The sequence below is a fragment of the Pithys albifrons genome, chromosome 9 (assembly GCF_047495875.1).
Source record: "Pithys albifrons albifrons isolate INPA30051 chromosome 9, PitAlb_v1, whole genome shotgun sequence".
NCBI classification, from domain to species: Eukaryota; Metazoa; Chordata; class Aves; order Passeriformes; family Thamnophilidae; genus Pithys; species Pithys albifrons.
In genome coordinates this window covers 20115354-20142547 of record NC_092466.1, presented here as the reverse complement: position 1 = coordinate 20142547, position 27194 = coordinate 20115354, and the positions used below count along the sequence as shown (strand labels likewise).

The following is a 27194-nucleotide window of genomic DNA, read 5'->3' as shown; positions in this document are numbered from 1 at the left end:
CACTGGACTACACACACTTTATCCTTCTTTTACTAATACAACAGGGAAGCATTACACATAGGAAAGAAAGTGATAGACATAAATTAGCCAAAACTGGCAGTGCTAACCTGCAAGGCAGGCATAATTTAACCATACCTTTTATTAGATTAGTGAAGTTACATGAAATGAAAAGCCTTTTGAAACATACAGGATCATGGAATGTTTATTTGGAACATAACTTGCTGCAAATGAGACACAATCAATTGTGTTTAAAGAAAGGATTAGAGGCGAATTAACACAGCAGGGACTATATTAAACAGGGCAACTGAATGATGCACTGTTCTATTTCCATAACATACCAACTTTTTGGTTGGTTGGTTGGTTTTGAATTTGTGAAAGCAGAAAAGACTAGACAGAGGTCCTATATATTATGTTGCCTAACAATTTGGGAACAGTATAGCCTAGCACTCAGTGCATGCCATTAACTTATACTGCACACATTTTTTATTGAATATTTAATTGGAAGTTTTAAAGATAGGCCAAGCTTTCTAGGTTTTTTTATTCTGTAAAAGATGCTGGTCTGGTTCAACCTTTATTAGACTCTGTAGCAGGTGTGTAAAATGAAAACAGGATCAAATACTTTGACTGCTTTTGATTAAACAACAGAAAAAAATTACATATTCTCGACCCTTTAATATAGAGAATGATAGTTCACTATGCTCTATGCACAGAGTAGGAAAGAGTTATCAAAGGTCACAGAGCAACCCATGAACAAAACTAAAAATGCATGCAATGCCTGTTGCATCCCAATCACACACTCCATTTGCTGGATGATTTGCCCATTTGAGGGCTCAGACAAATTAAAAAGCTTTACTGACACGTGGTCAGGATTTACATTACTTCTGTAGAGTCCAAGGCAGTACATCATAGAGCCTGCATGAAAGCTTTGAAGGTAATGCCTCCGTAACTTTCAGGCATCACTTATTTTAAAAATAAAACATATCACTATGCATAAACAAGCAACAGCAAGGACACTTCCTTACTGGAAGGCAAAGGGAAACGTGGGACTTGCCAACATTACTGAACCTCAGCATAAAGAGAACACAGAACCTCCTCAATTCCTCAACACACCTGCTTAGTTATATCCTCTAAAGGAGCCAAACCAGGGGGGATATAAACGTGGGCTGAGATGAGAATATCAAACCACAATAAACAAGGCAGGAAGGGAAGGTATTTTCCCAAGAAATCTTAGGGAAATGAAATCCAGAGAACATTAAGCTTCAATGAAAATATGCCAGTTCTGTGTTACTGCCAGCAATAACTGAGCTCTGTGTCCCCTGTCAGAAAGGGTTCTGGGCTTGCAGGCAAGGACATGTTGCCTTGACGGTAGAGAGAACAAGGAAAATAATTAGAAAACACAGTTAACGCCCTCTGATGATGGCAAACAAGTCAAACCAGTTTTTCTGTAGGTACTTTGAGGACAGCATGTGTTAGAAATTCTTTGAAAGAGCTCAAGTAGGAGCTATAATCCAACTGGATATTCAAAGACGATGTGAAACAGCCCTCCTCTGGAAAAGAAGCCTGGCAGACACTCTAATAGAGCCTGCCTTTGTTCAAGGGTGACTTAGAGAAAGCTGTAAATTAAACCCATATGCCACACTGTAACATCCCCAATCTGCAGGGTCCCTAATAATGCACACACTGTATCAACATAAAATACGGTAACTCCACAGTGCTAATTATGTGAATGAACAGACCATCTGCAGTACCCAGTACACACAGACAAGGATGCCAGAAAAACAATGCCACTCAACATAAAGCAAGTTATGACAACCTCCACAGGACATATTCCACAGCTAAGTTAATTCCACTTGCTACCTGATTCAGAGGTGAGGAGTTGTGCACCTACCAAGTGAGATTCAAACTTGAAGCACATCAAACTGGGTGCCTGCTGAAAAGGAAGAAATGCTAAGTCAAGGGGACTGCTCCTATATATTCTCTTCTCTTCAGGATTCCAGTTAGATGTTCAGGACATACCCCACACAAAATGCAAGTTCCTCATTACTGCAGCACCTCCATCCAATAGCAGAGTAGACTTGCCTAGAAGGTGGCAAAGGGCTCGGCTTTTTCCTCCACTGTGTTTTATTTGGTTCATAAACCACACATGCAAGGGAAGTCCCACGACCACTGCTGTAGATGTTATTCTACTCATGAAGAAAGGACTTTCCAGATCCTTTTTGCCTGGAAAGCTGAAGTAATCATGGGCTGGAAGGAACAGGAGAGAGAGGCTACATATATCAACTAGATCCCATAGGCAGGGCAGTTATTTTCCTGCCTCTTGCCCCCATGGCTGTTAACATATTCACTGGGGTAAAATACTTAAGGAAAACCTCTCTTAGGAATTTGGGAATTCAGCAAATTATAATAAAAGTTAGGCCTTTTTTCATAGCTGGACTCATTATATAGAGATTTCTTTACTCATGCTGCCAACAGCCAATAAGCCACAATTCAAAGTACTGCTCTTGTCCAAAGAGACTTTCTGCAAACCTGGTTCGGGTACCTGGGAACGCCAAGACAGAGGACAGGTTGCAATGCAACTGTTACCCTTATCTATGGCCACACCAATTCCTAAAAAATGGATTCCAGACACACTGTCATTGTGGAGAGCCTTCAAAAACAAACAACATGTCAAAAGACAAAAAAGGTCAAAATCCTGTCCACAGCCCCCACAGGAGATCTTAGCACAGTGAAACTAAGATTTCACCCACTCAAGTAGTCCGATTTTGCTTTCAGTAAGTCAGGCAAACAGTAACTAAAAATGCCAGCAGACACCTGGAACCACATCAGCTGGGTCCTCATTACATTGCTAGAACCATGTAGCTGCAGCAAGAACAGCCACATTCGGAGGAAACAGAGTCTCTAAAGGTATTGAACAGTACAAAAGGAAGGAAAAGCATGCACATGACTTGGGCCTGATGGCTGGGCATTCCCCTGCACAGTACATCTGACAGCAACAGAAGCAGAAAATTACATCCTTCTGGGTTATCAGCATTAAGTACATGATGTTAAGGCAACTTGCCAGACTGACCATTCACAAGACTCTGTGGCAACACCAGAGACTGTCACTGCTGGGACTGAAGCCCTTCCACAGCAGGTGGCTCCAATGAGCCAAGGGAGCCCCACTTGACTCCCCACATACCCCAATGACACAGTCACACCAGGTTTCCTTATTGGTCTGACCCTGGGCTCCCCACAGCAGAATCTCAGATGTCTCGTTTCACAACGCAATTTATTCTCAGCACAGTACTGCAGAAACAGCTTGAGGTGATGCCTCCAAGGAGGACCCTCAACAAAGGACCCCCTGGGCTTTTATACCCTTTCAGTCTACCCACATGTAGGTCTCAGTCTTCCCCCCCGAGTCCCTCGCTCCTGTGTCTCCCAGTGTCCATTCACCTTGCTGGTGCCACCCATCTTTGTGTTCTTTGCTATCCAACAGGTTGGCAGTTTGAGGCACCTTGTCAGGATCCCACCCAGAGCTCAATTTGCAGCTTGCAAAGGGAGGTATCTGCACCAGATGTATTCCTCAACAATGAGAAGGGACAACCAACAACAGGTAATGTCACTATAAAAGAAGTAGGTGGGGAACCACTTGAAAGCCCATTTCCATCATCCACCCCATCAGGATCTGTTTCCCAAGTGACAAGAACATAAATCAGACATAAGATAAACCAAACAGTCTGTAAACTGCCGGATTGTTACAGTGAGAAGCGTCATTGGAAGAACTCAAATGGAAGTCCTCCCTCACTTGCAATCTACTACAGTTTTTCTGCCCATTATACATTCCAAAATAAATGCTAAACTGCTCTTTGTCAAAGATTCCCAGCTAGACCAGGGCAAGTAAACACAAATCATGATTTCCTGTCTGTGGTTTCATATTTACCAGAATCTAAAATGATGCAGGATGAACAGCATATTTGATTATATCATTTACCCTTCAGAAAGCCCACCATATTCCCTTGCTACATGGTGTATGCTGGAGAACTTCAACAGAAGCTCTGGAGCTGTAGTGGCACTGGCTGCAGATGTACACAGGCCTTACCAAAAGAAATAGATCCTAAGAATGCATGAAGGTGTGTACCCATGCTTTGTAGTACTCATAGAAGGGGGAAAAATACAGCAGTCAAAAAGGTCAGTTGTTTTCCTGTTTAAAGTACAATAGATATCCTGGATTATAAAAGAATCTGTTTTCACCTATGTGAAAGACGTGCCCTGGAAACTGGCAGAAGGGAAATGATAGTCACTAACAGAAGGGAACTGGAAGGAATTCCACCTATGAGTTGTTCTGGTCTGCCCCAAGGTTTCCTACACTTTTCTTCAACTACCCGAGTCTTCAGTAATGGCAGTGAACTGCATCACATAGGTCAGTGGTCTGATAATCTGTTTCAGGGTGGGCAGGTTAAAAATAAAGCAACAGATCTCTGATGTCCAGGTAATCCAGACACTGAAGTACCATCCATGGCTGTGACAATCCTCCCTTGGACTAGATGAACCTGTGACTTGAGGGGACCTTCCACATCCAGGCTGAAGAGTGCTACTCCGAGACTTTGTGGATCACTGCCATGCAATCCAGTCTTCTGAAACTTCCCTTTGTGCCTCTAGGCAACACAAAACCTGACCAACACAAACAGGAATGGAAACCCCTCTGAAGAAACCTCTGACTGCTGGTGTAACATTTTCATCAGCTGGCTTACTCTCTCCTAGTAGGAATTGAAATAATCTATTAATGCAGATTTGGAATCTGTTTTTCTGCTGGAGGTCTTGATGTGAAATCTCAAAGCCCCATTTAAAAAAACCTTTGGTTTTGTTTTTTTTGTTTCTGTAGTTCTGAAGTTAACACAAGCCCTCATCCAGTGACTTTAACGAATTCCTGTGTGTATCTTAACCTTCCCTAACTACTCTGACATTTCAGATGGATATAGCTTATGCCTACTTTCTGTACAGTATATTTTCTATATTTGCAAATATTCCCAATCCCAAGCCTAACTTGTGTTGGGCTTCAGTTTGAAGCTTTTACTTATTTCATTTTGAGCTTGTTCAGACTCTTCCCCTACTAATGTAGCTTACATAATCCTCTTCTAGAGATGACAGATGTGCATTTTCAAAAAGACGATCCTGCATCCGAATTTCATTTTGGTTTACTGTAGCTTAATCAGTACTTTGTTAACAGCATTATTTAAGAGATGTTATCAAGCCTCATGCACTTCACATGCATTTGTTAACTTTGCCAAACGAATCTAATCAAGAGAGCTTAAGGGAGAGGAACTAACACTTCCTTTTCTGCAGTACCTTTCACATTTCACTTCTAATGTTCTATTTACCCTGAAAAGAACCCTTATAGAGAGACTGGGCAAATATAATTCTGGATTATAGCTATTTACAGCTATGCATCTGCCCATGTATCCTGCACTGTTTACTAGCTCAGCTGTAACTTCTCCCTTTATTATCTCAGTTCCTCCTTTTCTCCACCTGCTAGTGTCCTAAAAATAATCAGCTTCAAGCCTTAAAAACATTTTATTTCTATTTTTTTACCTCATGCTATTGAGTAGTTGAAATCAAAAGAAAGGCTTAAAAAGGGGACAAGAGATTCTTTTGCAAGTTACCTGTGTTCCCTTTGAAACCTTCTCAATGTACAAGAATAGAGCTGTAGACTACGCACAATACACAGAGAAACAAAAGTATCTGCCAGCTCTGGCTGACTCCTCTCCAAAATAAGTGTATGATTATTTCTACAAATATAATACAACTAGACAAGCAAGCTGTTAAACTACAGCATCAATAAATAATGGTCTCAGAGCTCTTGGCATCCCCTTCCCTTGACTTCAGTGGAAGCTGAGCAGGATCTGCACCTCTAAAAAACAGATCCTTAAAAACTGTTCCCTTCAAATCAAATGAGCTGATAAATGCAATTATGAACTAGCTTGTAAGCATTCAGGAAAACAAATGTCACTTCCCTCTGTTTCAATGACACAATTAGACAGTCATTACAGCCAGGGTTGGTGATTTCTCAGTCAGCAAGTCCTCTACCTGCTCCACTGAATTCCCAAATCCATTTGCATAAGGGGGTGCCATTTGTGCTTTTGTCTTGATAATCACTATTTCACCTCATCCCTTCACATTAAACACATTTTCCCGTCCCAACGCCGCTTCCAAACAGAGCAGGTCTAGCACATGAATCACAATACAAGATAAGAGTATTTACGGCTTTGTTGCAAGCAGGATGTAATATCACAGCATGTTTGGGACTTGCCTTATCACTCTTAGACATGATACCATCCACTCCAGAATGAGTAGAGACTGGCTTCCTGAGAAATGCCTATCTCCAGAAGTGGCATTCTTCCCTCCAATTTGGCACTGAAGCCATTCTGCAGAGCAAAAATTAGGCTGTCTTAATAATACAATTCCAAATTTTTCTTAATACGGATGAGGACTTGTGTCTTCATAATATTCATTGTCAGAGAACATGCCACAATACCATGCCTATTGCTACACCTTCTGAGAAACTGTCTTTCCTCCTCATTGCATGCCCCAAAGCAATGCAGAGCAGTAACCTATACGGATTCCATCAGTGATGCAGTGGTCAGCATATCTCTTCCTTACTAATCCAGAGAAACAGTTCGAAAGAGTAGTAGTGGTCAGGTTTCATACAACTCAAAATCCTTAAACTAAAGGAAAACAAAAAGGTCAGATTACTGTGAGCACGCATTTAGGAACAGCCCGCCAAGACTGCTGCAGCTGGCTGACTGCCGTTGCAGATCAGCCTTCAATCAGCATAGAAGGATCCACAGTACAGCAACGGGATGCAAAAATCACTTCCCTCACCTCTGTGCATGGGCAAAAGCCCAAACCGACAAAACTATGACCTGCCAGGAAAAGACAGCAAGTGATGTTAAGGACAAGATAACACTCCGGACCTCCAGAATAACATCAAATCTATTGGAAAAATGCCCAAATGATCATTATGATATGGCAAAGTGCTCCATATGACACTGGATGTATTTTAGAAGAAAACGTTAGTGAAGATGGAAATCAAATGGAAAAAGAGACATCCATACATGTCTAGACCAGGGAGAAAAATCTGCACAAACATATATTTGCAGGGAAATTTCTAGTCTAGTACACAAGTCCACATCATATAATGTAACACCTATAGATAATTTATGATAATTTCCCATTTATGATCACTTCCCATTCTCCATTATAATCCTTTTGGCGTTCACAAGACTCTAAACTGTTCTGAAATCCAATGAAAAACTGCTCTGTATTTTTATCTTCAAAATTAATAACAAATATTAAAAAATGTATAAATTTATATTGAAGACAATGAAAGCCTGTGATTCTTAAACACTGTAAATATTTACAATGCCAGATAGTGATGAAGCAGAACAATCTCACCATTGTTCAGTGAGGACAGTGCTCACATTCTGTATTGTACAGAGATAACAATGATGAATTTTTAGCAAAATTCTGTGCTATATCACTTATTTTCCATTACATCAGAGGCTAAGAGTTGTAAAAACCATTTATGAACGACAGGTGCCTAAGTAACATTCTTCATCATTGTTGAACTGCTACCAGGCAAAACATGCCTCTAAAGGCAGAGTAAAAAGAATATACTACTGACTGAATAGTTCTGTGCTTTGAAGAAATATGAAATCATTCCTCCTCTGTGTTTGAGTGAATAAGAAAGTTCCAAAGCAGAGCATGTAAGAATGTATTTCTTTTGAATGATTTACATGTCAGGTAACTATTTATCTATTTACTTGCTGTGGAAGTCTTAATAAAAAGCTTAATTTCTGGATCATTATGACAAACTTTAAAACTCTGAGAAAACAGTTGTAAACCACATTATTTAGGATCTGCATGATGCAACTGGAGAGCCTAAAACCAGTGTCTTCAAAAGTTCAAATGCAGAGTAAAAAGAGCAATGTCCCAAGCATCCTGTAGCCAAATCTTCCGCTAACTTGTGTTAACATTGGTGAGTTTCAACTATAATTTCCCACATTTTAAAGGAACCCAAATTTATCATGCAAAAGTCACTACCAGAAGTCATCTGTTATCACCCATATTTAAAACTTTTAAATACAGTGAGATACTATGAGTTATTAAAGTATAACAGACTTTGGTGAGAACCTTTTATTTGGAAATATACTCAGGCACAGTATATCTCCTTTATGGCTTTATATTTCCATCTTTTTCCATGCTGATACTTTCTCTATACATTTGCCAACATCCAAACAAGAATCCCTGTCCAGAAGGCAATGTGGGAAGTACCAGTACTGTGAGCTGCGTGAGAACTTGTTCTCCAAGCAGAATAAAATACTAGGGGAGTCTGCAGCCCCATGGACATCACTGCCCATCTTTAACCTTATTTCAAGTATCACCAACAGAGAGGTATGTTCACTGGCTCTGGTTCAGGAAGGCAAATAATTTGAGTTCTTCAGTTTAGTTACTTCTGAGCAATGGGAGGGTAACAGCACTTCCACTTCCCACCTCTGGGCTGCTTTGGCTGCAGGGATAACCTCTGTGGGGGTGGTACTGTTCCTTACCACGACAATGTACAGTACCCGGCACAACCAAGAGCACAGATTTAAGTGCTACGGTAACACAAGCGATAACAGCAGCACACATGCAAGTCACTCCTTCAGATTCACACCTGCATTGGTCACGAAAAATTGCCAGATCCTGATCTGAGACAGTTGCTACCCAGACAAACATGGTATTTCTCATCAACTTCAACATGAGAATTAGGATCTGAAGAGTTCAAGAACCTCTGTGTCACAGCACTAGCATTAAGAAGTAAAGCTGTATAAAGACTATAGACACAGTCCAGGTCTGTGAACAGAACTGATTCCCTTCAAGTGCCAGAACAAGACAGTCTCTTTCAGGTGCGACCTTATCAGGGCTTATGTTGGGTGCTTAAAAAGGCTGCATGTGCCTGTCATATTGTAGTGTCCCTGGTGCAGTTTAAAGGCCAGGCAACTGATTTCAGAAGGCTGAAAAGCAGCGTTGATTCCCTAATCCCAGCTTCCCATGCCAGTGGAGACACCAGAACGCACCAGCAGCAGGAAAGCACCAGCACAGTTTCCCTTCATTAGGGTGTTATTTCACATGAGTGTGCTGGCACGTGTGTGTTGGTTCTGCCCATCTTTCCCCCAGAACAGTGCTCTGTGCCATCTGAAAAGAAGGGACTGGCATTACTGAAATCCACAGACAAGACATTCCTTACCACAGTCTTAAAGGGCCATTCATCCCCACTGCACCTAAAATAGCCACTGGATGCAATCATGAGATGAACACATGACTATGGATTCCTTTAAATCACTGCCTTCTTAACACTGACAAGAAACCAGTGTCCAGCAGTTGCATCCTAACCCATTGTCCTTCTCAATTCAGCAATCAAATGTTGACCCTTTCTGTTCCACCCAGTATTACTTCCTTCATTTCTGAAAGTATTTAGAAGTTTAGAGATTTTATGAGAAATTTAGAGAAACAGCAAAAAACTCCAACCAATTCCTATGTACTTGTAAGACCTGTATAGAATCCTATTAAGTCATATCTACCACAGCTTTCTATCACCAGAACTACAGGACTATTTCTAAAGTCCAGCTGCCACCCATGAGCTGCTCAGTGCCAGTCAACCACAAACAGCTGCACAAGGCTACTATGACAGAGACAAGTATCCAGATACAGAAAAATTTGGCTTGCTAATGAGAAACAATGAGAATTGCACAGGTGTGTTTCTTGCTGCTGGAGAAGAGGCTGATTAGCAGTGTCTTGTTGCCTACTATTAAGTGACTACCAGTTTTTCCTCCAGCAGATATTTTAAAATGTCTAGTAAGGGTGAGGGGAGGCCCAGGCCATTAGAGAGCAACATGCCATGGGACAAAAGGTGGTTTTGAAGGAACCTGGTGATAGCTGGAGCAATATAAAGGAATGGATTCTGGGATGCTGTTGCAGATCTACAGGGCAAGTAAAAAAAGTTGCTATGCAAAGTTCTCCAAACAGGGAAATAGAATTCAGGATTATGGACATATCGCTGATGTCAATTGATACGTCACATTTTTCAAAACAATCACATTTAGAAGTGGCTCTTTTGTCTTTGCCTCAAACAGATGCTCTTTGCTTTAAGTGAGTTTAGACATGAACCAGTGAGATGAGCCAAGTTGCTAAACAAGGCCCATACAACTCTGGTGCACATGAGGACTACTAGAAAACCTGAAACGTCCATAAACACAAAACTGGGAAGAAATAGTAGTTTTTATAAGGTATCTGCTGAAATTGGAAGCAAGAAGAAAAACTTAATTTATTGATCAAACTAAAATCCCATCAATCCTGGAGGAAAATATACTGCTGGAGAAAGAGGCAAGCATCAACACTACTCAGGTCTCATCAGAACTTTACATAATATTCAGGGACATTGGCTCTTCCAAAGAGTAGATGAAAAATTACTACAGACGAATAATTCGAATGCCTGCTGTATTATGCTAATGGAGAGATAAGGACATATTTCTTTATTAATAATTTTAAATGGCAAATGCAAGGTTTTGGGTTTTCTTTCTGAATGGATGAAAACTACCCCCTGTTCCAAATGCAACAGATGTTAGAAAGTCAAGACAAAAATCTCCTCAGTTTTCTCCTCACTTAAAACAGTTGGCTTGTTCCATTCCAGACAGTCCCCTCTTTGGCACAAGCTCCCATACATGGACTGTACAGCAGCATCAAGACAGTCACGACGTATCTAAAGACTAAAGATGACTTCTGCTGGTTTTGAAGTGACAGGAGTCCAAAAGTATCCAAAATGCTGCTGCTTTCCTCTTGTAGGACCCAATCATTCCCTTTAGCCTTTAAGTGCAGCACTGCATTTAGGAACAGGCATGGTCCCCTCTGTGTCACAAGTGACCTTGTGTCTGACACCATCCTTCTCCATTAGCTGTGATCTCTCTGAATGAGGCATGAAGTCTTGGGCTTGGAGGCAGTTATACTTCTTGTGTTACAGGGACGCACACCATTCAGTGAGTGGCATTACCTGGAAACATTATCATCTTTCAAAGAAATAATCTGGTACAAGCTCACATCACCTACATCTCCCACAGAGTTAACAGAAGTTTCACATCCTGGCAAGGCCAGCTGATCTTTCACTGCCTCATTACAGAAGACTGAAGTCATCTAACTTAAGAAACAAAACCAATGAGACAAAAAAGTATTCAGATCCAAATCTTCAGAAATGTTAAATACCTCAGCTGAAAAGGCTTCCTCTTCCTTGCTGTGTTGCTTCTGCAGCAAAGCCAGGCAGCTGTCTTACAATGCTCACCCAATGGCACCTAACAATTAAGCATTGTTGTTTCAAGCAGGAAACAACAATGTAACACAAACATGTAACATAAGTTTGTGTGCTCAGGGATTGACTTTTGGGGGGTGGGAGCAAAGTCAGTACTATCACCTGGTCTCCCTCTGTGAAATTCCCTATCCAAATACTGATTCTCTCCAGACCTTCCTGACTGGCAAAACAGAGACACCAGTTCAGTATCTGATCTTGTCGTGAAATGAAGGTTATGGATTAGAATACTTCTCTAATTAGAGATCAACAGTGGAAGTAGTAGGTAGATTATTTTTAGTAATCATCTGAGAGAGTCAGAGCTGCAGTCAGTTGTAAATTCGTCACTGCTTTTCCTAAGACTACATTTTACACAGTAATGTCCAATATTTATATCTCTTCAAAAGTCATCATTTATCAATCATCTTTGCAGAGAAAAGAGAAAGAAGCCAACATACACCCAAGAAGGGCCTTCTTAACATCCCCAAGTTTTTCAGTCAAAGCCTAGAAAGAATGGTAACAGGAGATGAAGACATCTGGAATGGCACAGCCACCTTCACACATCAGTGGTGAAGGCATATACAAGCTCAAGTAACCCACCCCTCCGACAGCTGTCATGTTGGAGTACCATCTTTTATTGAAGGGGTTGTAGAAGGCCCAGAGACAGCATAACGTGCTTTTTTATTCCTCACCAGGTTAAAGCATTACTTACACTGCTAGAGATTTTCTTTTTCTGGCAAATTACAATACAGGAAGAAAAACAAGGCCCACAGAAGAAAGGCTTGGCTGAGAAACTGGCCAACTCTCCCTGACCCAGAGAGGTTACTGGAGACAGGATAAACAGCATCTCAGAAAAACAGGCCTGTGCTGTAGCATGTCCATGCTACTGGCCTTGGTGGGATGCACTGTGTACAGTCAAGCTGCTTTCCATTCCCATCCCCTCCTGGCAAGAATTGTTTTCAGACTTGAAACCCAACAGTTTCATCATCTTTATTAAATTCTCTATTCTTGGATCAGATGTCTCCCATATGTGTTAGTTAAGATTACATCAACCATGGAGACCTGTACATGAGCCATACAGGATACAGCTCAAAGGCAGTCAGTCAGGGATTGGATCATCAGCTCTCTGAGTTTCTACTCCCTTATTCACAGAAGCAGCAATGCAAACTGTGTGACAAGGGATAAGCGGATGTTTTAGGGTGTCATATGCAAAAGGAGACAATAATAAAGCATCAAGGCACAACTGGCAAACACACGTTCCTTGAGAAGAGAATCCACGCTGAAGCAGAACCATCCCTTCAGCTTCCTCTCACAACACCTGCACAAGGCATGGACAGTAAAGACAGGCTAAGCCAAATGCAGAGACCCTTAATACAGCAGCTAAGGAGGACTTGAAAAGGCAGCTGACAAACAGCCAACTAGCAGGATGCCTGCAGGGCATCACAGCCCTACCATGTCTATGCAAAGCACCTGTAGTACTGCACTGAGAACACGCCAATGAAAAAACTTCCCAGCAGGTGATCAAAGATGGATGAGACAGACTGAATACGTGTCCCAGCTGACAAGTAGAGCTCAAGTAAACAGAGAAAGCAAACAACCGTAACAAATGTCTAACAGACACAATGGAAGATCACAGCCAAGAATAAAATGCATGATGTATCTAATTCCCTTTCTATATAAGGAACTGATACTGAGTCACAGCTTCTTTGCTCTCAGGCAGCAGGACCACATGATGCTATGCTCGACAGGGTATCACTAACAAAGGAAAGTGAGTGAGAAATCTTATCTTGAATCACACGTGCTCAACAGCAACTGAGCTGGGATCCTTGCCTTGGGGTTGGAGAAGTTGACATCAACACCATTAGTGAAAAAAAGCCTAGGCCTGGTGCAGATACAAGTGCCTCAGGGTCCCCAAAACACCAAATACTGACCACAGGAGATCCTGAGCAGAATAACATCACTAAAAGAGTGCAAAGCATATGTCAGACTTACTCTGCTTCATTTGGCATATACATACATAGAGGAGATGCTTCCACACTTCACTACGAGCATCTCAAAAGCAGCCTTATTGGGCAGGGGTTAAATGCAAGGAGCACTTAGGCAACCCTGGCATAAGGCACAGGGGCTCTGGCAGGGCTCTCCTGCTGCTTTGAAGCTGCATTTCTAATGTATCACTTGCACGTTGCCTCACTAGAAAGAAAGTCAAAAAAGTTCATTTAAGAAAGTAATCAGATAGATCAGGAAAGGTCAAAAGAGGAATAATTTTGAACTTCTTCCCATATGGAAAACACAAGAGTTGGTAGTTCTCAGTGATTTGCCTGGAAAACACAACAGTGCAGTTTTTCTACACTTCCAGAAAGGCACACAAAAAGAATCTCACCTCTAAAAGGCCTTGGGAGCTGCAGAGCTCCACAAGTGTACTAGGTCAGGACTCCTTTTCACACACCTGCTAAAACATGTAGCAGCTCGTAGAGAACAACATGAAGACCTTTGAAGCTTTTGAATTTTGTGATGAAAGGAATCTGGTGAATATTTCTGCAGAATTGCAAAGACTTAACTCTAGTGGTCTTAGTCAGAAGTTATCCCTCCCATCAAGTCTGAGCCTAAGATTAAGGGTACAAAATAGCTGAGCATCTCTGTCACACCAATCACAGAAACAACATACAGTGCCTCACACAAAGGAACTGCTAAAAGGCAATATACAGTTTTCATGCCCCAAGGCTACAAGATACTTCAAGGCTACAGTAGTAAAACACTACATAAGAACACCAATGCGTTTAGAAGGCTAAAATCTGATCTCACTTTATTGGCTTCTGCTTTATTATGCCAAGAGCAAAGTTAAAACCTCCCTTCCATATTTTAAACAAATCTGCTACTGTTTTTGACTAATTCCCAAGATCAGGCTAGCCTGACAAGAATCCTGTAATTTTACAATGATATCTCTCCTCCCTCCACCCCCTTAAATTATCAAACATTAACTCTTGGAAGAGTCTGCTACATTGTGCCAGCTCTAATTTAGAAACAATACTTAAACTTTTCTCCTAGGCTTTCAGAAGTGCTTACAGTGGAAGAAGGCCATTCCATTGCAGGATTAGCACAGTCTGATATTCTACAATTTGATATCCTGTGGTTGCAGGTTTCATAAAGGCCTATGTGACCTATCTCGTGTCTAAAAAAGTGCAATCTCCACTAGCTTTGGCACAGAGTGAAGCTGCAGCTCTCAGTTGTGACACTGCAATTTATATTCCCTTCTTCCTGCAACATTAAAAGTTCCAGAAAATATGTGACATTTAGCCAACAGATTCAGAAGTTACTGGCAGTGTGATTGCATAACCCCACTTCCCCTTAGAAAGAAGGTTATTTTTTTTTTAAATCCAAGAACCTAACAAAAAACTATGATACAGATGACAACTGAGTTGCAAGAAACTAACATATGCACAGGTGAAGTAGCTTAAACTAGAAAATTGAGGCCATAAGCAGGAAAAAGATTCAGATTTCCTGTTTGTCACAAAAAACCCTTTAGCTGCAAGGGAACTTCCTCTTCTTTTTAAAGTGAAGCAGATTTTTTTATTCTCTTTGACACAAGACAGCATTTAGTTCCCAATGCATTTATACTGTTTGGTATAAAAAAACCCTTTCATCGAGAGATCACTTGTAATGTCAAAGAGTGGCAGCTCCCCTGCAAATCTTCAGTCTACCTGCTTTTTATGTATTACATACATGCACATATACAAACATTTTGTAGAAGCAGCTTCAGTGTAAATGAATGGTCACAGATTGTGCTAGAGAAAAAACACTGACAACTGTCCTTCTTAGTCCTGGTACTTCTAGCTCAGTTTTGGTAGGCAAGGTCAAGATGAAAATTACCCTAAAAGCCAAAACAATAATCACATTTAAAAGGACAAGGTTTTGGATGCAGAAAGTCAAGGAGAACTCTCTTCATTTACCAGAAAGGAAGGAAAAACCAAAGCCTACTGTTGACTTCAGAAAGAGCCTGATTGCTCCCATGTGTGTTTTCCTCTCTGTCATCACCTATAACAAACTATTACCCAATGCTCTTCAGATTCCTCCGGTACATCAGACTTCACTAGGCTTACGATGAACCGAAAAGCCACTGCCAACTTTCACTTTCTGTTGAGGCAGCATTCATCATACTATTAAGTGCAAGTCCCTTAAGAGTGGTTTTCTGAAGGAGACCATGGGAAACTTGCAAGGAGACAAAACTACACTCAGATAGGGCAAGCAGAGGCATTTACAAGAATTTCTTTCTATAATATGATCTGTGTTATGAAACAATGGCAAAGCCCTGTATTGCATCACTTCTGGTACTCTGATCCAATCTTCCCATAAATATATATACACAGAAAAAAACCACCCCCATACACAGATATATGCCTCATCTTTCCATTAGCCTTCCTCTTCTGACTGATGCATTCATAGTTACAAGAGATTATAATCAGGATTGGCCTAGTAGCGAATCACCCTCAATAGCACACTGCGGTTTTACAACTAGAAATAGAGGGATCAGAGAGATTAATCCTCTGTCCTGGATGACACAAGGAGCCAGTGGCAGTGAAAGCAAACGTAAATAGGCAGAGAAGACTTAGTCTTGCTACAGGTCCCATTCGTTTTGAAGGAGGCTCTTCTACAACAGAATCGTTTGAGAGACATTACAAATGACATTAAACAAAGGTATCCCTTTTGTAAGTCCTAGAGTAACTGGAGGAGCAGTAGCTCCTACCAATTATTCCCATGGCACCACCTTCCCTCTCCCTAGGAAATAAAGAGGCCAGATTCAGCCCCACTGCCAAGAGAAGTGCTTACAGTAGCAAGATTTGACAGAATACTTTCTCAGTATTTAACTGGTGCTGTAGGGCAGGTTGCACACAGCAAGTCTGTTGCTTCCTTTTCAGTTAATGCTACTCAAATGATCCTCTACAGGCAAAATTTACCCAAATGCCATGTCTAGAAGGCAGTGCTAGGTGTCATGGCAATATGCAAACCCTCACTGCTGTCCCCATGCAAAGTCCTGTGTAACAAGAAAGCAGAACTCAAACCCCAACTCTGGCAACGGCAACAGAAACACATCTCCCCTCCTCACACAGCGTTATTAGTGGTAAGTCTGAGTGACAAATTATTCTGGTCATTACAATCAGCAGATCAGACTCAGGAGAAGGCTAGCTGTTTATTAGGAAACCTTGGGGGTTTTTTTCCCTACATACACTGTTCCTTGCAGGCTCAGTACACACACTAAAGAGGATCTGAAAGACTTTTTAAAAATAAAGTACATTTGAGGGAAGGAAGGCACATAGGATTTGTACACTTTTTAAAAAATTAGCAACTTTGTGTGCAACCTTAAACCCTATTAATTTTGCTTCACCCTAGATCCTTCTATCTTTCTTTCCTTCCCCTCTGTATTATCCAACTGGTCCTTTGATTCAAAGAGAAATGTTTCTCATCTTGTCTCCAGGACATGAGTGAAGTCCAGGTACCTGCACAGGGAAGAACAGCTGGGAACAATTTTACTCCTTGTAATGAACTTCTTATCCTGGAAGGTGAGTAAACATATGATCTTACTGAAGCTATGACTAAACCTGGGAGACAAACTCAGCCTTAGTGGTTTTCAGTCACCCGTTATACGATGTTCTTAAATTCAATGCCTGTTTTCCCAAGGAGAAACTCCGGCACAGTTATTCATGACCAGTCTCACCTGCAGACTGGACTGGTGACATGTACTCTGCCCTCGTGCCTTCTGAAGGACACAGAAACTTTAAGGGGTAGATATCAAGGCATACCTAACTGATACATAAGATTTACCTACCTCCAAAGTATACAATATTTATATTCTGTGTTAACTTTGGCTTCATGTTTTGCAAGGTTTACAACTGGGATCCTTAAATGACTCTCCAAGGATAAAGTGCTCCTCTTCTGCTTGTTCTTATTTCATCTAAATATGGAAAATCTCAGCCCCAATTCTAGAACCTTTTCGTATTTTCCACCTATGACACATATATGTAATATATGTGCATTTCATCAAAAATTTCCAACACTTTTCAATCGAGTTCAATCCACCGTGACATTCTGCCAGGTCTCTGGTTAAATTCAAGATTTGCTACAAAGCTCTCCTACTTGCCAGCAGGTACCAAATGTGAGCTCCTGAGAGGGACTCACTTTAAAGATAGAAAAGTTTAACAGTCATTTATATATACCTTTGATCCAGACCAGCCCAAACACCATCATCAGGTGGGCACATAATAAAGGCCAGCCTTCCTCCAGGGTCCCTGGGGAAAAGAAATTGCAAGCACTAGAAGTTGCTGATGGTTGAGCTGTCATCTTGCTATTTGTGAACTGTCTGGCTGCCTGGTGATGACTTAAATTTAAGAATAACACAGCTCTTAAAGTATACCTTTAATTGCAAAAGGACAAGGCTTCCAAGAGCTCCTGCCCATTTACCTACCTCAGAATTAACAAACGCAATGTAATCGGTTATTTGGCTTTTTAATCTTTCACATGAATGTGGATACCTTGATAAAAGACCCACAGAAACATTGTGGGAAAAAGTGAAAGATCATCTGTTTTAGAAATTATGAGTTCCTTTGGCAAGCAGCGTTTTCAGTAAAAGCCAGCCAACAGAACTAGTAAAACTGACCCTAAATGAAGAGTATTTCAACAACCTGGAGCTGTGAAAATTCACAATGAACAAAGCCCACCCAGCAAGTTTAATGCCAGCTCTGCTATGCTAAAGCAAGCTGCCACTAGACCTTTGCAGTCAATCCACAAGTCAGCAGAACAGATCCAGTAAACTCTGCATGAGTTCTGTCTCACTATGAAATTAGTACAGTGAATTCAATGTGTGGTTTACATGGTTTGCAGCAGCAAACACGAAATGAGAAAGAACTACAACAGGCAGTAACTGGATGACTTGTTCCCCAGGAAGACTTCCCCTCTAACACTTTATGCCCTAGAAGTCAGGTTTTTCCCAGACTTGAAATTTTCTATTCCTTTTATCTTTGCTATTCACTGTTTGTCTGCCACATGTATACACAATCAAAGTACAAGGTTGTGGTCAGGGTTCCTGCAAGCTCCTTCCTTCAAAGCCTGTTCATTTTCTATTGTCCAGCTACAGGTTCTTAGAGAATGTTAGACAATTCTACAGCATCAAGAGTTCCTTACATTTTTGGGGGAAGGAGGGAAGGCAGAACAAGAGCAAACAAAAGAAAAAAACAACAAAAAACCCCCACCTCGTTCCTGTTTTCTTTTTTCCTAGCAGACAGCCATGCACACTCTATTATTCACAATTTTCTGAAGCTAGCTACCCATCAGTCACGCTAGGGCTGACAGAAGTATAAGGCAGAAAAGACCTATAGCAGGAGACTGTTTTTCCTTTCAATTCAAGGCTTGTAAGAACCATCTACAACTCCTTCCCCAGCAGCTGTCACACCCTTGCAGTGGTCTGCCTTCCTCACCAATGTCAGTGTTTGGAAGAGCAATAAGGAAATCAGGCTGGCACAGAAGACACTTTGGTACATTGTCCAAAGTACCTGTGACAGCCTCAGTAGCTGGGAAGATTGAGTCCTTTCACCCTCAACACAGGACAGCTGGTTATCCAAAACAACAGACCTAAATAACAAAAGTTAAAAAAACCGCCTCATTCTAAAAATAAAAGTTCACCCAGCATGCTGAATTAATCTATCCTTACAACACTTAAGACTGCAAAAGCTGTCAGGAAACAGGTGTATTTTCTAGCACTGGAATCATAACTGCCTCATCTGGACACCTCCACCAATTCTACCCACATACCCACACACTCAGGCATGAAAAGGCCTTTCTTCCAATTTGACACCCCAAAACAGAAAATAGCTTTAATTAGTTTACCTCTATAAGCAAAACTGCTGGCTAGGGCTAGCTGAAAGCCAAGTGTAAAAAAAAAAAACAAAACAAACCCCAACATTAACAAAAACAACAACAAAACCCAAAAAACCAACACCATAAAAACAAATATTTGGTAAATTGTTAATTTTTAAAGTTCCCAATAGACTGTAACCTAAGTCACACAAAGTTCCCAGCAAGAGGGCAGTTGTTCAGATTTCAGCAGTCCTACCATTTTCAGCAACTGCAGAAGAATCAAATCCTTGGGAATGTCTCACTTTCCCTGAGCAGCTATAAGGATGCTTGAAAGAGTCCAAAATGGTTTGGGCTACACCTGAGAAGATGTCAACACCCTCAGCAGGTATTATCCTCGGTGCTGGGACATACACTGTTCCTTGAGATAGGAACATTGAGGCTTCCAACAATCTCAGTCCAGAGACAGCCTTAGCAGAACTCTGTATCAGCAGAAATTTACCAGTGTTGACAGGTTTCAAATAGAGTATCTTAGGTCTACGAAAGGGTTTCAAAAGAAAAATTTTACTTGAAATTTTTTTACTAGGACTGTTACTGGATCAGTCTCAGCCTCAACTGACACTACTCCAAACTAATTTGAGAAACACAAATTCATTAAGGTTGCTGCTGCTTCAGCTGAAGAGTTACTGTCAGACCAGCTCTCTCCTCTTCCACTCCCATCTTCCCTCCAAGATCTCTTTCCACCTCCACTCCAGCTCTAGTTAAATTGTCCCTTCTATGTTTGTGCTGCTGGTTTATTTCACAAATTCGCTACGTTCAGAAGTACACTAATCCTTTACCAAGTGCAGAGCCCGAGTTGCGTGCCCTTTTGCACTGCAGTTCGGAACCAACTGTCCTCACACTATCACACTGTAATTCTTACCTTGCTTGCACTTTTAGCATAGTAAAATGAGGAATAGTTAAAGTGTTACAGTTCGGAACAACTCGAGCATTACTCTGCCTGCCAACTAGCTCCAGGAAGCAGGAAGGAATTCTGACTGTTTTTGAGTCTGCCGTGAAGCTTCACGATTCCGTAGGTACACGTTGTGCCCAGCACAAGGTGTGCGCTGTTTTCTCACCGGCTTATCTCTGTTACACGTCGTAACTGAGTGTGAACCCAAAAGCGACTCCTGGTGCACGCTCGGTCCCCTTCCCCTTCCCACAGACGGTCCGCTGTCGGTTTCCTCCCAGCAACACTAACGCTCCCAGCGCCAGCAGCAGCAGACGCGCCGAGGCTGAGCAGACAAAGACGGCGGAGGTGGGAAAGCCTCTTACCGGGGAATTATGTGCTGCTTCCTCAGCTCCCCGCGACAGAGGAACAGCCCTGAACCCTCCGAGCGGAGCCTCCGCCCGGGCAGTGCCGGGAGCCTCCGGCGCACCCCCGGGCTGGCGGTGACCCCGCCGAGGCGCTGCGGGGCGGCCGTGCCAGGCCGAGCCGTGCCGGGCGCCGCCGCCTGTTGCTCGCCGGCGGCACCGCTCGCAGGGGCCGGCCCACCTGCCGGACCCTGCGGGGCCGGGACGAGCGGCGGCCGCGGGGCAGCGCCCAGAACAGGCGGCCCCCGCCTCGGCCCGCCCTGCGCCGCCCCCGGGCCCGGCCACCCCGCACCGGAGGGGCGACAGAGCCGGCTCGGCCGCTGCGGAGGAAGCGGCGGCTGCCCGCGGCCAGGGCGGCGGCCGAGCCTACCTTGGTGCCCCGCACCGGGCCCAGGCCGGCGGCTCCTCCTCCGGCTGCGGCGGCTGCTGCTGCCCATGCCCGGGGCCGGGAGGCGGCGGGCCGTGGCGCTGGGAGGCTCCTACGAGGCCGGTCACTCCCGGCTCTTCACCCGGCTCCTGTTTACCGCGGCTCCGCGGGCCGGGCTGCCCGTCAGAGCGCCGCCCCGCCCCGGCCCGCCCCCGCCGCCATGGCCCGGAGCAGCACGGGGCGGAGAGGCGGCCGCTCCGCGCCGGGACCCGGCTCCCGATCGCCTCCCGCTGGGGCCCTGCGGGCAGGCTCGGCACAGCCGGGCCCCATCCCCGCCCGCGGCACCGGCACCGCCCACCGCCAGCACCCTGGGCGGGGGGGGCGGCACTGCCCGGACATCGACGGGCGACAGGCGGCGGCGAAGCGAACGGGGCCCGCGGGGTGTCCCAGCGGTGCCCGAGCCCTGTCCGGCTGTCCTGAGCTGTGCCCTCGGCCTCCCCCAGCCACGGGCAGCGATGATATCGGTACGTCTCAGGGTTAAACGGCTCACACTTTAGTAGCTTAGAAGACAACATCTAAACTTCATTCAGAGCCATTTTTTTTTTAATTTATGTATGCTGTAAGCCTGAAGATGGCTTATGGACATCTGCATAACGTGTTTTGTATTAGTTGTGCACCCCCTGTATCAATTTGTCAACAACAAAAAGGATGTAAACAAAAAGGTTCGAGTACTGAAAGGATGCTAATGAAGTTTGCCCCGTACCTCTATGTGGGTGCCATGCTCTCTGTTGTAATTTTACACATCGGTGATGCAAGTAGGATACTTTTGTCTTCTTCCCAAAGAGGGATCTCCTGAGATATGCTGGAATAGGCAAACTATACTATCGAGGTAAATTTTACAGGGGGGAAATATGTGAGAGTTTTCTGTGTTTAGACATGATGTTTATCCCACTTGGAAATAAGTGAAAAAGAACAGGGAAACAGGCAGCTGTCAGCGCAGCACAGACAAGAAAAAAGATACCATTAAGAGAAAAAAACAGAAAACAACGAAAGGTCTTGACTTAACATGCAAATTCTTTCACTACACCTAGTTGAAATTTTCATCTTCTGGAGTCTGCATTTTTTCCCATGAATAATTTACAGGACTCCAGGGAGATTATATCTACCCATAGAGAACAGTGAGAAAGGCATAAAATGAGTAAGGTAACCCTTTTTCTTCCAGAGTACAACCACCCCCTACAGAAAAATTACATGTTACAACAGGTTTTCAGAGCACAGAGAAGCTGGGATGAAATATTGTCACGATGACAATGACCCAACACATCCATGTAGTGAAGGTGGGAGAAGCACCACCAAGGGAGTACCGTGTATCTTCCTGACAAGAGGAGAGTTTATCTACAACTCCAATTTAGTCCTATGTAGACTGAAGTTAACAAACTTGGATTGTATCCTTTTAAGACAGGGTATGGAAATCTGCATGTGACCATAACAATTGTCCTCTTCAGTAAATGTTTGTAAACAGAATCAGTTTCCAGCTGTTCTGCTGGCTTGCCTTGGGGCCACAGGATTTCTCAAGGGAGGCTTATTTTTTCCTTCACACTCTCAATCCATTTTGTTGTGTTGAGGTTTGAATTGTTTGTTTGTTTAATAAATTATTTTTCAGGCTAGGATTGTATCCCACTTTGGGAACAGCACAGCTCACCACTCAGTGCTGTGTGCCAGACTAGAAAACGGGCCTGTAGACACAACTGCAATAGAAATAGAAATTATACAGAAAAACAGTCGCACAGAGGGGAGATTTTCCAGGCAAACTAGAATAAGTAAGGATTAGGCCTGACATTAAAAGCCACAATAAACCACTTTGCAGACCTAAGCCTTCCCTGTGTTTTGCAGTTATTTCTCCACAGTCTCTGTTTCCCCTGAAAGCTTGTCTAGTATTTTAACATATTGCTGTTCTTGACTTAGTCTCAGCAACAACCTCAGAGCTAGTACTAAAGCCTCAACAGTGAAGAGCAGACACTACTGTGGAACATTGTGCATGCCTCACAGCCCTCAGTAGAAACTGTAAACCTAAGCTTTTGCAAATGTTCTCCCCCCCAGATTTGCAGCTAATTTAAAAAACAGGGAAGAAAGAATATATGTAAGCTAAAGGTCATTAGCGAAATGGAAATCTCAGATTCTTGCAGCTAGTGTTGTTCAAAACCTGACATACAAAGTTTTAAAAAATTATGGGAATGGAACAGAACATCTCTGCTAATTGAATATCTCTGGCTCAGAGTTACACAAAAACCATAGTTTGGGAATATGTGCCAGAAATGCATATCACACTTAGCAAGATACTGGTGGGTCTGCAGAAAGAGCTGCCCTAATGCCCTGCACACGAGATCTGGATTGTGACTACACACATATGGCCTTTCTTGCCATCAGCAATAAATTCAATTTTATTGAATTTTATTGATTTCAAAAGACACAATAAAAGTACCTCTGTGCTCAGGAGACTACAATCCTCTCTAGAAGCAGCACAGATCTAGCATACTTTTACTAACTCCATGCTTTTTAGAAATACTTTTACTTTTTTTAGCACAAAGGCCTGGAAAGCAGCATGGGACTGAAACCCTGGATCCAAGTAACTGCTGTGTAACTGTGACCTTTTTTCATTGTTAGTTATGACAATACATAAAGTAGTTGTGTAGAAAAGCATAATTCATTTTTTTTCCAGATAATTATCTTTTTAGTCTACAATGTTGGTTTCCATAGCAACTCCACAATACTTTAAGGATTACTTTAGAATTCTACTATGGTTTGAGTCTCCAAAGTTATTTAGATTTTCTGGAGAAAATTCTTCAAAATATAAATTAAAACTATTGCTACCATATATTTAATGAGCCACAGCAGTTTACTATGTTAGCACCTTAAGAAACTGCAACACTTGCAGCTTTTTTTACAAAACCATGCAATATGATATAATTTGTGTGTCTGTAATCAGAATAGGAAGACAGTTAAATGCCACCCTGACACCTGATGCCGTCACATCTCAGAAGCTGAGCAGGGTCAGCCCCGGTTAGTACTTGGATTGGAGACCTCCTGGGAATCCCAGGGACGGTGGGTTCCAGTCCTGAGGACTTCACTGTCACCATCCAAGCTCGCTCGGCCATGGCAGATGAACCCCAGGAGTTAAAGGGTAGGGCCAGTTCTGCGCACGCTGTGCCTCACCTAAAAAATCCACTGTGCAGGCTGGAAGGGCACACCCACATGGGGAGAGCCCTTCCCAAATCTTGGTTTGCGAAGCCGAGCCATGATGATGATGATGAATCAGAATAGCCATTCTGGGCTCAGGGCTTGAAGTATTCCCCAGTCTTGCAGGAGATCACACTTATGTGAGGGGCTGGTAGGAGACCATAAAGTCCCAAAATCTACATCTCCAAAAGACCCTTTGCAAAGAACAGGCAGGTGTAAGAGCTTCACGTACTGAAGTACCTACATACTCATTCCTTTCACGTGTGTGTATGTATGTGAATCTGTGGCTATTATTTTAAATTGTAGACCTATCTATTAGACTGGAAAACAACTACTAAAGAAAAGAATGTAATCCTTATGACTGGTAAGCTTTAAATCCAGACAAAGGCACATATATGCTTGCATGCAAACATGACATGCCTGCTGACAGGCCAGGATGTGCTAAGGCTTTTTCTTTGCTAGTTTTATTCCAAGTCAGCCCAGTTTCTTTATTTCCATCGATCTGCATATCCTAACCTGTGTGATTCCCCATCTGTTCATTCTCTTGTATGCACACTACTGGCTGAAATAAAGGGAAATTCCTCATTCCTCTGAAAGTTCTCTGATGACCTTGTTTTACTGAAGGTGAGCCCAGGGGTCATTCCTTCCTGCACTGTGGCTCTGCTGTTTTCTGCCTGTGCTTGGTGAATAAAACAGATTCTGTTAGGAGAAGAAAAAAGCAGGGTATTTGGGAAGCTTAAAGAAACTGATGTGAATTTAAGTAGAAAAATGAAAGGAAACACAAATAAAGGAAACACTGAACAAGCACTGAAGGGCGTTAAAGCACTGACCCTTTGCGAGTTAAGGCAGAAGGAAGTATGTGGGAGGCTACTCATCAAATATATACACGCAACATATCTAAAGAGCTGCAGTCACTGCAGAATAAAACATTTTTCTTTCTCGGATATTTTATCTTTGTGAACCCAATTTTCGGTGACTTGCAAGCAGTGACCCAGTAGACTGCACAGTTCAAAGTCTGATGAAGGAATCAGCTTTTATCAGAAAAGCACCAGATTTTAAAGCTTTTATGACCTTTAATAAAAACACCACCAGCTGCAAGAAAGTGACTTGGAGACATCTTAAAAAATGTTTTTCCAAAGTGCCTGAAACCTATCAAACTTTTTCAGTCTCAGATGCAGGATATAAATTAACACTGCAGTAAATATATTTTACTGAAACCTGGGCTTGGAAAATCACTAGGATGAGGTAATTTGAAACCCATCCCTGGGACAGAGTGGCATCAGCCAATAAAGTCTCATTTGCAAATCAATAGGAAAAAGAGCATTCCTGGCTGCAAACTGTAACCTTTCTCCCTGTACAGTGCTGTAAGACCCTTGCACATCGTGGATTCAGCAGACAATGGCTGTAGCCAGCCCTACATGCAGCAGGTTTAATCTGGCATGGTGTGACAAACAGGCATATGACTACACACCCCAGCAGACTTCAGCAAGTCATGTGATGGTGCCTTTGAAGACTGACAAGATTGGATACAGCTTTCAATCTGTCCCCAAGCAGATAAGCTTTTGCAGTAATAAAGCCTAACCCAGGCCTCACGAACAGTATTCTCTGCAGAAGCATCCATAGGTATTCTCTCCTTTCTGAGCCTCAAAAGTAAGGAAAAGGTTCACAAATACCACAAACTGACCTTTTAAGGTAATTTCTCTACGTAAAACTAGATATCTAGCTTTGGGTGACCTGGCTCAGGGGAAATCCAATCAACAACGTTAAGGTGTTACACTTGATTAAAGCTTATAGCACTGCAAGTCATTTAGCATACAAATGAAAGAAAGGAATAAGTGCTTTAATCCTTTCTTTGTATCCCAGTAAATTTAATGCTTATTCAAGGCAAACTAGAAGAAAGTGAAGCTCAAGGGCAAGTAATGCTTCTCCAGAAGTGAGGTGGTACTGCAGCTGGGACTTTTCATTCCCCTACTCACCTTTTCATTCCCCAACTTTGAAAAAAAAGAAAAAAAAAGTTTTCTCCTTTACTGATCGAAACTTGGAAAAAGTATCTGCCTGGTCTGCTTCACCTGCATATCGTTGCTCAGACCATTGAAGAGTGTACAGAAAGTAACTTACTCATCCCAAACCCATACACATGGAGAAAGAATGACATTTTCTGAGCCTACCTTTTAGGAGCCAATACTTCAGCTTTGGCTCTCCCCACTGCAATAAATAGATTGCATGCAATCCAACATACAAATGTGGTGAAGGTATAAAAATAGGCATTCTGGTTCTGTGCAACAAACCTCACACATCATCTTCCTCATAAGCACAGCTATTGTGCTGGACTCGGCTAGATGTTCCCCTTACACAGTTTTCCAACATTTTTTCATATTCTAATGCTATTTACATCCTGTCCAGACTACAGGGAGATTAATAGTACTGAGCATTTCTACAGGAACTCCTTGGAAGAACCCTGGGCTTATTTTACCAACTATTACTTTAATCACAATTTTAGACGCTTCCACTGTAACAGTATGTTGAGCACCTAATAGTTAAATATACAGTATAGGAAAATGGGAACCAGGGAACTGAAGACTGAAAACTACAGGAGATTTGGAGGACAGCAAGCATAATTAAGGATAAAAAAAGATGAGTAGGAGGAGATGCAATACAAAGGCATAACATAGTGAATATACAGGAGACACTATTTCTCATAACACTAGATCAAAAGAGTTTCAATTTTAAAATGGTAGGAAATTTAAAACTACAGTGACAGAAAATGCTTTTCAGGTTATACATATAAATAAGTAAAACTATGAATCTATCAATATTCAAAAATAGTTCTAGACTTCCAGATTAGTATCATACTGTACTCTGAGACAGCAAGTTCTTCACAATTCAGACTAGACATCAGCATAGAAGGTAAGATCCAGTGTCCTGTTCCTGAATATTTGGTTAGAGAATTCTTGCACCTTCTTAAGTGTCTGTTACCTTCTATTCCCAGAGACAGATGGTGGACTGGATGGATCTCAAGCTAATCCAGTCTATTCTGATGAG

General features: G+C 42.4%; 1 protein-coding gene across 2 annotated transcripts in view; it reads right to left on the bottom strand.

Moving 5' to 3' along the window:
* The window catches only part of MARCHF8 (membrane associated ring-CH-type finger 8), a 91570-nt gene extending 70432 nt beyond the window's left edge, over nucleotides 1–21138 (bottom strand). Inside the window, exon 1 of one of the 2 annotated variants that reach the window (XM_071563255.1) lies at nucleotides 20919–21138. The gene's annotated coding sequence lies outside the window, so the exon portion shown is untranslated. The remainder of the gene's footprint in view (nucleotides 1–20918) is intronic. The other variant, XM_071563254.1, reaches the window with a different exon arrangement.
* Between the last annotated feature and the right edge of the window lie 6056 nt (nucleotides 21139–27194).